Below are 11,808 nucleotides of genomic sequence, written 5' to 3' on the forward strand. Positions count from 1 at the left end.
TTTCAAATGTAATTGTAATAAAAAATAATTAGCAGAGAAGCAAGTTATACACAAAAACATCAATGTGACCATAAAAATCAATGACCGCACAGCTGCTAATAAACATGCGAGGAAAATGTATAGAATGTACAGAAAATTTGGTATTTACGGAGTCCAGTTGTGCAGGAGTGTTTTTTTTCTTGAAAGCATAACATTACACCTGTCTAACTACAGAACACTTTCGGACCCAGATGCTGGAACCCAGAAGAAACAGAGAGAGACGAGCGTGGCAGGTCAGAGATTTAATGGTAGATTCTGGAGGCAGAGCGTGAGCAGGGCTTGAGGTAGGTCCCTGGCGTGAGGCAGACGCTGGTAGCGTCACTGGTGGGTTCCTCCAAAGGAATGTGCAGCCCTCTGAAGCGGAGGTCCGAGGAACAGAAGCAACGGCAGAGGCTCGAGGTGTGACCGCAGGAGAAGACAGAATGGGGGATCCGGGCTGAGGCTGATTCTGGCGACCACTTGTGGTTATGGATTCCTGGGGGTGAGCAGAAAGAGTTTAGGCACAGGCTTGGCGTAGCGTGAAAAACTAGAGCTTGACATGAGGCCCAACTATGCACCATCAGGGGCAACGGACTGGCGAAGAATGATGATCCTGGAGCTCCTTAAGAAGGCAGGTGAGGTGATGAGGTAAGTGGTCGCAGCTGGGATGAATCAGCAGCCAAGCGGAGAGGAGAGGGGGAGGACTCTGACAGAGGCACCATATGCACACCTCTGCAGTGACCCACATTTATGCTCAGGAAGTGGAGCTTTTCGAAATACCTTTTCATTTATCTACTTGGTCATTTACACAGAAATTAAAATTCAATGATGGCAACTTGGCATGATGGGACTGAACTTGCAAAAATTTTAGAAGATTTTGGCTTTCCATTCTTATGATTACTCACTTCTCATTTAATACTTTGAAATGACCTCAATTGAAACTGAATATCTTTCAGTACCTCTGACGGACTGCTTCTTGTGGTTTTTAAAATGTTGCTAAGAAGCCTAATACCCTCACTCCATGTTTGATACTGGAGTTCATGGCTGTTTTTTCGGACAACACTTCTACCAAAGGAAGTAATCAGAAGCCAGCAAGACTCTGAATATGATTTAGTCTTTTTCAGATACTTCAAGGACTCACTTAAGCAGCCAGCAGCATGTACTCATTCGCACTGAAGGCTCCTCCACTCCTTTTTGCAGAAAGTAGCTGTCACAAATGTGCTATTCATCACTCTGTCAGAGCTCTGAGCTTCAAGAGCTGTCAAAATCAATGATGGTAAACAAACCATTTTAAATAATTTACTTAAATAAAAAGTATGTGTAAATTTGTGTATCAGTAAAAATTTTTTAATTAAATTTGTTTGATTTTTAAACAAGAAATAACACAAATTTACATCAAAAACAAAAAGCCTTACAAAGAAAAAAGAAAATAAAACATAACAGCAACCATTCCAGAAGTGTAAACAGTAAGATAAGTTTGATCATGCAATGACCAGAGAGTTTGTCCCATTTATTCTTGTTAGCAAATTTGGCTGTAGTTGCAAATAAATAGTCTCTTCAAGTTGGTGAACCCCAAAAACTGTTGTAATTTCTTATTGTTGGTTGGTGGTTCCCATTTAGAAACGGCATTGATTTTGGATGGGTCGGGTTGAATGTGTCCTGCCTCGAAAATGTATCCTAATAATGAGATCGTGGTTGCGTGAAACTCGCATTTCTCGGCTTTAACATAAATAACACAACGTACACGAGTTTCATGTTGGGCAGGATCTTGTGAGTAGATTAAATTGTCGTTGAGAAACAAAAATGAAGCTGTTGAGAAAATCCCTGAGAACATCATTAACCAGTCATTGGAAGACAGCAGGAACCCAAATGGCATAACCAGATATTCAAAGTATACTAATTGAGTATTAAACACGGGCTTCCATTCGTCTCCCTCCTTCATTCGGACAAGGTGATAAGCGTTACGTAGATCTAATTTGGAGAAGATACGAGCTTCCTGATCTCTCTTCTTTAAGACGGATGTCAGAACATAGAGGGGCTGAAACTAGATTTTCAAACGTGTGAGCTTCAGGTTGTGGCATGGTTTCTCTGTTTCAGACTCAGCAGACAGCATGTAGCCTCATCCTCCGTACTAGGCTGATCAAAAACCAGCTTGAATTTTTCAATAAACTGATCATAAAGTGGGGAAATAGGATGAGATAATAAATAGGCTTGAGCCCACTGCATAGCTCTGCTCCTGAGGGAAAAGACATTCAGGGTTATTTTACTGTGATCAGGATGATAGTACCTTGGCGGTTGTGAAATAATTAGCCGACATTGCAGGAAGAAACCACCACAGTCCTCCACCTTTCCGTAAAAGGGTTCCGGCTGCAGGCGGAAGTTTCCCTGGACTCAAGAAGGAAGCAGCGGTAACCATGTTCCCTGAGAGGGGAAGCGGAGCCGCGGACATAGGAGTTATACTTGTCATTTGGCTGGTTAAATCCATCAAGGCTTGTGGGATCCCATCAATTCTGCTAAACAAATCCGGTTGTGCTGAGCCTATCTGAGTTAAGGTGTCGACTTGACAACCCAGGAAGACTCCCTGCTGGGAAACCGCAAAATGTAAACTTTCCGTGTCCGGAACCTTGGCCAAACATAAAATAAGTTAAGGAGACAACTGACCCAGCCACGTTGACCGTCTGAGACAGCAGCTCCCCGCTAAGGCTGCCCTACAGAATCTAACTGATGAAAAGAAATAAACAAAGCCTGCAAACAAAGATTACCAAAGTCCAACCCCAAACTAAAATAACAAAACCTAGCAGTATAAGACTGCTGAGGACAAAGAGGGAATAAAAAGAGAAAGAAACCAACCAGCACAGCTCCAACACCCAACCCAAATGTTCCTCAGCCTCCTGCTCTGCTCTCTCTGAATGCCTGCTCCCCTCGTTGAGGCCTCCTCTGACTTAAATACCTGGCAGGTGCTGATCAAGATCATTGGCCACACCTGCCAGGTGAGCAGAATGACAGGGGGTGTAGCAAAGCAGCAGCAGCAAGACGTAATCAGACCCTGGCTAGTCCTGCAGTCCCACTCAAAACAGTTGAACCTGCTGAAACACACATCCAAGTCCAAACACAGGCCCCGACGCAAATGCAGAAACCTGAGGAAAAACAAACCTCGGCCAAAACACAAGTAATAGTGTCGGAAGGTTGTTTACCTTTTTCCCAAAAAGATAAACCCACTTCACAGTGACGTTGTCAGTAGCCAATCTGTATTTTTTGTGAAACAATTTTTTTGCCCCTTGTACAACACTATAATATTTTTATGATTTTTTTTCCCGCTCAGGAAGTAAATGGAATCAAGGTACTTCCTTGATTCGAAAGACCATGACACAAATCTTTGTGTCCTCTTACTTATGGTAACCCAAAGTTCTTTGTTCTACCAAAGTCCTCTTTTAGATTTATGTGTTATAACCAACAATTAACTCAAAGCAGAAATGGAAAAAGAACAAGGACTTATCAGGATAATTGAAATAAAATGCAGAAATTCAAACAGCTAGTTTAAAAACTACAGAGAATTTCACGAAATGTCACAGCTCATTTGAAAAGTAGCTGGACAAAACAATAAATGTAACTACAATTGCTAGTCCTTCACATAAACTGTATACAATTATTCCAGCACCATCTATTGGCTGAATAATAATAATTCTCATATATGTGGAATACAGTGGTCCCTTGCTATGTCGCTGTTCAGCTTGTTTTTTTTTTAAATAGCACTGTGTTCTATGTCCTGATTGGCTGATGACCTTGACGCTCAATCTCCCCTGTGCTGTCTCTTGTACAGATTCATTTCTCATTCAAATGAATGGGAAGGTGTGTCCAGACTTTTGGTCTGTACTGTATGTACAGGTCTTTAAAGCTGCATAAATCTTTGGTCGCAATCAGATCTTTGTTTAAATTCTATAATTCTTGTTTTTAAAGCAAAAGAGAAATGTTTGAAAATGTTCATGTCTGTCTGAGAAAAGTAAAATGTGTAGTAGTGAGGGGTCTTACAGTCTTAACATCTATGATTCTACTTCACAGATTTTTCATATTTTTGGAACGTGTGCCCTAAGATAAACACATAGGAAGAAATGCACCATCAAAGAAAATGGGACAGAAAATGGAGGTATGTTTAAAAAAATGATCAACTGAATAATAGGGAATATATTAGATTGAGTTGAATCAGCCAGTCATTGTACATTGAGGATCTACATTCCAAATTATCTATAAAGGTCTGTCTGTGTTTACTTTTTACTTCAAATTTCTCAACAGCTAACAATAGTGTTCCGTTCCACGTTTTACATTTAGCTCAGAGTTTTTGATTATAGATGATATAACAGAACTAGCTGCATAGGAATTAAAGTAGCCAAGATAAGCACAATACTAATGGAAAAAGGAAAAACATTTCTGAACTCCAAAACAACCTGCTAGGAAAAGATGTTATAAAATGTTATTCTTTTCTTATAGCCTGACATTTATGTCAGAAAAAAGCAGATTATAAATCTGCATGAACTTTTTTGTAAACTGAAATTGCGATGTGTCAGTGAGGGCAGACCCTGAACTTCTAACACACACAGCTACAGAAGCATGCACTTGCCATCATGCACACAACATTGGCACAGACTTTATCATTATCAGCATCTCAAGTATTTTCACTGTGTGAAATAGTGGATCCAAAGTGTGCATACATTTGTGTGTGTGTGTGTGTGTGTGTGTGTAATTGTGGGATAACCATCTGTTGATGAATCCTATTGCAAGCACCTGGCCTTTCCCCCCCCCATTTCATTACTTTTCTCATCTGTGTCCTCTCTCTTTTCATTTTGCTGTCATGTTCAGTCCTTCTCACTCACAGAGAGCCTGAGAACATGTCAGATGGTTGAGTTGATCTAACGGAGAACAGGAACACAGATGCCTGAACAGCCGATTCCATTCAAGTCGACCATGTGAGTTTGAATGAATGTGTGCCTGTTTGTGTCAGGAATGTGTGAGACTACACTGAAAAAACGGCAGAAGTGGTGTTGTTCAATTTACAAATGATAAACATGTGTGTTAAATATGAACTAATTATGTTGACCTTCGAAACATAATATAATCTTGAAAATCACACATAATTTCTCGCAGTGTTACATTGATATATTTAAATCATGTTGACAAATCATGAACAGTTATGTTTGATTCTTTGCCCCTTAATTTTGGATTAGTAAACCCCATCTATCAAGAAGCATTCCAGGAGGGGAAATTTTGGAGTCAGCCATTTTAGAGAAGCTGCAAGTACCTGCTAGAGGAATAACTTGAAAAAGGTAAGTTGAATTTACTCTAACAAATTAATTTAAGGAAGTGGAAGGCGCTCTATTTATCATTAATGTTATTTGTTTTCACGGGGAAGAGCTTTGTAATCCACTTTTGTTGTAGTTCTTAAAGTTGAGGCTCTGCGCGCCACTTTGTCCCTGCCGGTCGCAGCCCACGATGGCAGGTAGGGGGAGGTGTGCATGTCGTACTTTCACGCCACAGGCAGATTCAGCTAAACTCTGTGATTTCCAATGATGTGCGAGGAAGAGTGGTGAGTAGTTATGCCGTTGGAATTCGCTTTAGACAAAAGGGCAGTTTTTTTTTCTCTCACAGGTGGAAACTTTGCCAGCGGGATTCATCTTCACTGTACTGGATTTCTTCTTGCTGAATTGTGGAGACCGAAATTGAAAGAAAATGTGATAAGCTATTATTACTATTGTCATTATTTAGTTTTTCCATACTGTTCCACCCATGAGCTAGCTTAAAGCACGGCATTTTTTGATCAACACACAGCATACTTCTGTGTTTCAGTCAGGTTAGCGCTCTTGCCTCAAAGCAAGAAGGCCCCTGGTTCAATTTCCGGCTGGGGGATCTGAAACAGAACATCAACTGGGGACCTTTCTGTGTGGAGTTTGCATGTTCTCCCCGTGCAGGCGTGGGTTCTCTCCAAAAACATGCTCTGTCCAAAAACATGCTTCATAGGTCAATTGACAACTCTAAATTGTCCATAGGTGTGAGTGTGAGTGTGAATGGGTGTGTGATTGTGGCCCTGTGACAGACTGGCAAACAGTCCAGGGTGTCCCCTGCCTTCGCCCAGGATAGGGTCTGGCAGCCCCGTGACCCAGAAAGGGATAAAACAGTAGAAAATGAATGAAAAAGTTATTTTTACAAGCTTTATGCTTTGTGGTTGTTTGTGGTAAAAGCATTCCACACTTTAGATGAGGTGAACTAGATCCAGGTAGCACTAGAAAATGTGCATCCCTAGCTATAAGGACATACCCTTTTCTTTATCTTTTTTCACCTCTTCTTTTCTTTTTTTTTTTGAAATTGGGCATCAGAAGGCATTGACCTTTTTTACCCATATTTCTAACATTTTTGGCATTTGGCAATAAGCTTTTCCACCATAGGCGACAAGGCAGTGCCTTAGCCCAGTGTTTTTCAACCTTTTTTGAGCCACGGCATACTTTAACCTTGACAAAAATCCCGCGGCACACCAGCATCCAAAAAAAAAAAAAAAAAGAAAAAGGATAAAAACAGTCTGTATTGATCCACAGTCCCTCCATGATATCACATGCATTTTTGTGATAATTGTGGCAGAAAAAGCTGGAAGTTGCAGCTGTTTTTTCTAATAGATGTAATAAAAGCTAAGTTAGAAGATTTAAAAACTTTTTGATTTGTGTTCGTTGTGGTTTCAAGACGTTAAGAGGAGAGACTCATTGTGCGCCAAGACACTGTCACTTTAACCCAATGCATCATGGGAGATTTAGTTAAATAATCAGCCGAACACAGAAAGACTAGCGTCTTTGAGCTTCATGGTTTTCTTCACTTGCTCCACGGTCTGACACCGGATTCTGTGGAAAGTTACACCGCTAAAGACGAGCTTTAGCTTGCATTTTTGTTAAAACTGAGCGACTTTATCAGCAGAATTCAGAGCAAGGAAGTGAAGAAAACGGCTTTAGTTGCTGCTAAATCGCGGTACCGTCATTCTTATCAAAATGTTTTTAATAGAATCAAATAAACACAAAGAAAAAAATATTTTATGATCTTTCATATAGCTAATTTCTTAGTGTTTTATCAGGACCTGTTTGGATGAACAAAGAGCTGAAATCCTGGAGATGGAAAATTTTGTTAAATCAGGTAATGAGGACAATTTTCCACGGCACACTTGACCATCTCCCACGGCACACTAGTGTGCCGCTGCACACTGGTTGAAAAACACTGCCTTAAACACTGCTACTGATTTTACATTACCCCATGGTGGTTCAATTTTTTTTAAATTATGTCATCCTCTTTGTGTAAACAACTTAAGTGTCAGAAAATGGGCAGACGGCTGGTTCCAATTGCAGCAGGTTGTATTTGCACAGCTAAAATTCCACAACTCTAAATCAGGGTCAGGCAGGCAGGGGTCAATAGAGAGCATCAGAGCATATAAAAAGAGACTGGGGTAGTAATAAAAAACACAGTGCAGCTGAATAAAACTGATCTTTAGATGAGAATAATTGAATTAACTATTGAAATAGCTTTTTCTAAATTTTTATAAAACACTTTAAAAACAACAAAACTGACCAAAGTGCTGGTCAAAGGTAGGACCCAGTGGGGTAGGGAAGTATTTGTGTTATTTAAAAGACAACAGTCTATAGTCAGGCAAGAAAATTCCGAAAGAGTCTGACATGAAGTCTGACAGTAATGCAAATGGGTTGGGATAAAATTGAAAATCTCAAGTTATAATGTTCCCCAGTCCTTTAGTTTCCCGATATCCTTGCTAAATGGGAACCATGTTTACCAATCTCTCCTCCCACAAAGAACACTGGCTTGTAGAAATTCACCTTAAAGTGGAAATGGGTGGTTTTCAGGCTATTGTCCAACAGATCACGAATGTCTCCTTGTGTCAGCTTCATTCTTTTAAGACCCACTCCAATGAAAACTGACATTTATTAAATAATTTAAGCTTAAAACTGCAATGATGGAATATTTCTTTATTCACATCATGATAAATCAGGAGCAGATTAAAATGTTGTTTGAAAAAGCTCTCAATTATGACGAAGCAATTGAAATGGGTGGGCCAAAGTCTCCCTGCTCCACTCCATTCTGATGAACCACCTTGCAGACAAAGAGATGCTTTTTCCCCTGCTCCTGCCGCTTCCTGCTTTATTTGCTTTTTAATCATTTAATTAATCATTTTTAATTATTTTACCTCATCCACAACTCCTGGAATATCAGACTGGTCATCCTTTTTTGTGACTTCCACCTATACAAATCAGTATTTTTACGTCTGACAAGCCAGCGACATGTCCAGAAGAGGAAGAAAAACAAACTCCCACTGTGAACGCTGTCGGATCTACCAACAAGAAATAAAAGAGCTACAAACACGGATATTTACTTTGGAAACTGAAAATGGACTTCACAAGACCCTTCCAGTAACATCGGGTGGTAAGAAGCACGCTCTTACTACAAATGAGAAGAATAATAGTGACATAGACCTGAGTGATGTTGTGTCCTTTCCGAAACTTTGTGCGGAGGAACTCTGTGTCAAGCCAAAGCGTAAAGATGACAGAACATCCGAAATAAAGCTCACAAACAGATTTTTACCCCTAACACAATGTGATGTTAAAGAACAAAGTGAAATTGGACCACAGAATAGGAGTCATAATGTTGGCAACAAATCACAGGCTGAAAGAAAATCTGTGCCAAACGTCAAGGTCGGAGATACGCTGCTGCTTGGAGATGGCGCTATCAGTGGAGTCAGCCACTCTGGGGCAAAGAGGCCAAGGCCCTGAAAAGGCAGTAAGGAAGGACCGAGCCAGTGTCCCAGGAACCACAGCAAAACGGCAACAACAACTACCTCCACCACCACCACCGGTCAAAGACTTGGATCCGGCAGCACCAGCACCACAACCACCTCCATCTAAGGACTCAGCTGTACCAGCATTACAACAACCACCGCCAGCTAAGGACCCAACCGCAGAACCACAACAACAACCACCAGATTTGGCCCCAGAAATACCACCATCTGACCAGCTGTGGGCGCCCCCTGCTACATCTACTCCCAGTGAAGACTCACTTTCCTTTTCGTCCCCCCCACTTTCACCCATGGCCCTACCTAGAAATTTTGATAGCCTCATTAAGTCAGGAATTAAGATGGCTCCCCTAACACCTGTGAGCCTCACACCACACAGGAGCTCTCCTACCCCTCCAGCGCTCCCTCCTTATCCTTCACCCAAAGTCCCTCCAACACGTCCTTCATCCAAAGCCCCTCCAACACGCCCCCTCCGTCGTTCACCCAAATCCCGTCCAGCTCCCGCTCCTCCTGGTCCATCACCCAAACTGCCCTCAACTCGACCTCCCCTGCGCGCCTCTAGACGTGCTATCCCCCAGAGCTAGGATGAAACGGGCCCCCAGTGTCATAGGAAAGGTTATGTCAAACTGGGGCCCTGTGATGAACAGCTTCCTTCTGGTGCTATACCTGTAGTTGCACCATGTAGAATGCAAAAAAGGGCAGTTGGACTGTCCAATCAAAGAAATCTAGTTGATATCCCTTGCAAGAAGGTTTTGACCAGTCCCAAGGAAACTAATCTCAAACTTGCTGCACTCAATGTCAGATCTTTATGCAACAAATCATTTTTAATCAATAATCTTATCTCTTCTTTTAATCTTGATTTTATGTTTTTAACTGAAACATGGCTTGACAAAAACACAGGAAACATAGTTCTAGTCGAATCAACTCCCCCCAACTACAAACATGTATCGGAAATACGAGAAAATAAAAAGGGTGGAGGCGTTTCTGCACTGTTTAGAGATAATATTGCAACCCGCAGACTATCATTTGGTGTGTTTTCATCATTTGAGTATGTGTCCTTTAAGACTGAGTTAAAACAAACTCCTCCCTTACTCTGCATAGTCATGTACAAACCTCCTCAGCACAGCCAAAGTTTCATTGATGATTTCACTGAAATGCTCTCAGTTGTGTGCACAGACTTTGATGGTCTAGTCATTACAGGTGATTTTAATGTTCATGTTGATAATGTCAATGACAGAAATGCAAAAGAGCTCAATGCTGTCCTTGAAACCTTTGATCTAATTCAGCATGTAAGTTGCCCCACCCACAGCAGAGGGCACACTCTGGACCTGCTCATCACAAAGGGGGTTAATATTTACAATGTCAGTGTGGTTGATGTTGCCCTCTCTGATCATTTCTGTGTATTCTTTGACCTGTCTGTTGCTCCCAAACCACCGCCTGGCCCTGCAGTTGTCCAAAGGAGACAAATAAATGAGAGCACTAGGGCACAGTTTGTAGAAATGATAAACCCTGAAAACGCCTATGGTGCCAATGTTGATGAAATGCTGCATTCTGTTACTTCTAGCATCTTGAATTTTCTGGATGCCATTGCCCCTATGAAGGTTAAATTGAGAAAACATAGACAGAAAGCTCCCTGGAGGAACGATGATCTAGTCAGGGCACAGAAACAACAGTGCCGCAGAGCTGAGCGAAAGTGGCGCAAGTCAAAACTCCAGGTTCATTATGAAATGTATAAGGAGGAGTTGTACGCTTACAACCAGATCTTATGCAGAACAAGGGAAAGGTACTTCTCTGAAATCATTGGAAGTTGCAGCAGCAACTCTCGTGTCCTGTTCACAACAGTAAACAGATTAACTAACCCTCCAACCCAGCTACCAATAGAACTGGTTTGCACACCCAAATGTAATGAGTTTGCTGTATTTTTTAATGACAAGGTTCACGGCATTAAAAAAGCCATCAACTCCACAACACATATATCTATCCAACGGCCACCTACTCACTCTAAGCTGACTCACTTTGCACCTGTCACTGACCAAACTGTCCAAGAGACCATCACCCGTCTGAGCTCGTCTACATGCTGCCTTGATGTGTTACCCACTAGATTTCTAAAGTCTGTCCTGAACAGTGTGTTGCCATCAATTACTCAAATAGTTAACATGTCTCTTCAATCTGGAATATTTCCAAAGGCCTTAAAAACTGCAGTCATTAAACCTCTCCTGAAGAAAAGCAGTCTTGATCCCACTGTACTGAATAATTACAGACCTATCTCTAATCTGCCATTTTTAGGAAAAGTCCTCGAAAAAGTTGTCTACCAACATCTCACTGATTTTCTCTTATTAACCAATTCATTTGATGTTTTCCAGTCAGGTTTTAGACCCCATCATAGCACAGAAACTGCTCTTATCAAGGTAACCAACGACATCCGCCTGAACACTGATGATGGCAAAGTCACTGTCTTAATCCTGCTAGACCTGAGTGCTGCCTTTGATACTGTTGATCATGGGATCCTTTTGCACAGACTCCAAGACTGGGTTGGCATCTCTGGATCTGCCCTAAGTTGGCTCAAGTCTTATCTGGAAGACAGGAAATACTTTGTTGAAATTGGGAGTTGTGTCTCAGACTGCATGGCCTTGACTTGTGGTGTGCCCCAGGGATCGATCCTGGGACCCCTTCTGTTCAACCTCTACATGCTGCCACTAGGGCAGCTAATACGCAGTAATAACATATCTTATCACAACTATGCAGATGATGCTCAGATCTATGTATCACTGACAACAGGAGAATATGGGCCGGTGGATTCACTCAGCCACTGCCTCCAACAGATCAGTGCGTGGATGCAGAACAACTTTCTCCAGCTAAACTCAAACAAGACAGAAGTTATTATTTTTGGCCCACAGAAACAAAGAGAAAGTGTCAGCAGCTACCTTCATTCTCTGTCTCTTAAACCCTCAAATCAAGTCAGAAAT

At 41.5% G+C, this 11,808-nt stretch overlaps 1 long non-coding RNA gene across 4 annotated transcripts; it reads right to left on the reverse strand.

Moving 5' to 3' along the window:
- Nucleotides 1-266: 266 nt before the first annotated feature.
- On the reverse strand, nt 267-3,116 carry LOC110017560 (uncharacterized). 4 transcript variants are annotated; one of them, XR_002292988.2, is made up of 4 exons: nt 2,869-3,116; nt 2,680-2,763; nt 2,306-2,599; nt 267-514 (listed from the first exon to the last, which is right to left on the reverse strand). It is a non-coding gene; the product is annotated as an uncharacterized LOC110017560 (long non-coding RNA). The 4 variants fall into 4 exon arrangements; XR_002292986.2 differs by having other exon boundaries at nt 2,306-2,602; XR_002292987.2 differs by having other exon boundaries at nt 2,680-2,739; nt 2,869-3,115.
- Between the last annotated feature and the right edge of the window lie 8,692 nt (nt 3,117-11,808).

The sequence above is a fragment of the Oryzias latipes genome, chromosome 22, assembly GCF_053564925.1.
Source record: "Oryzias latipes strain Hd-rR chromosome 22, Olatipes_Hd-rR_3.1".
Classification (NCBI taxonomy): Eukaryota; Metazoa; Chordata; class Actinopteri; order Beloniformes; family Adrianichthyidae; genus Oryzias; species Oryzias latipes.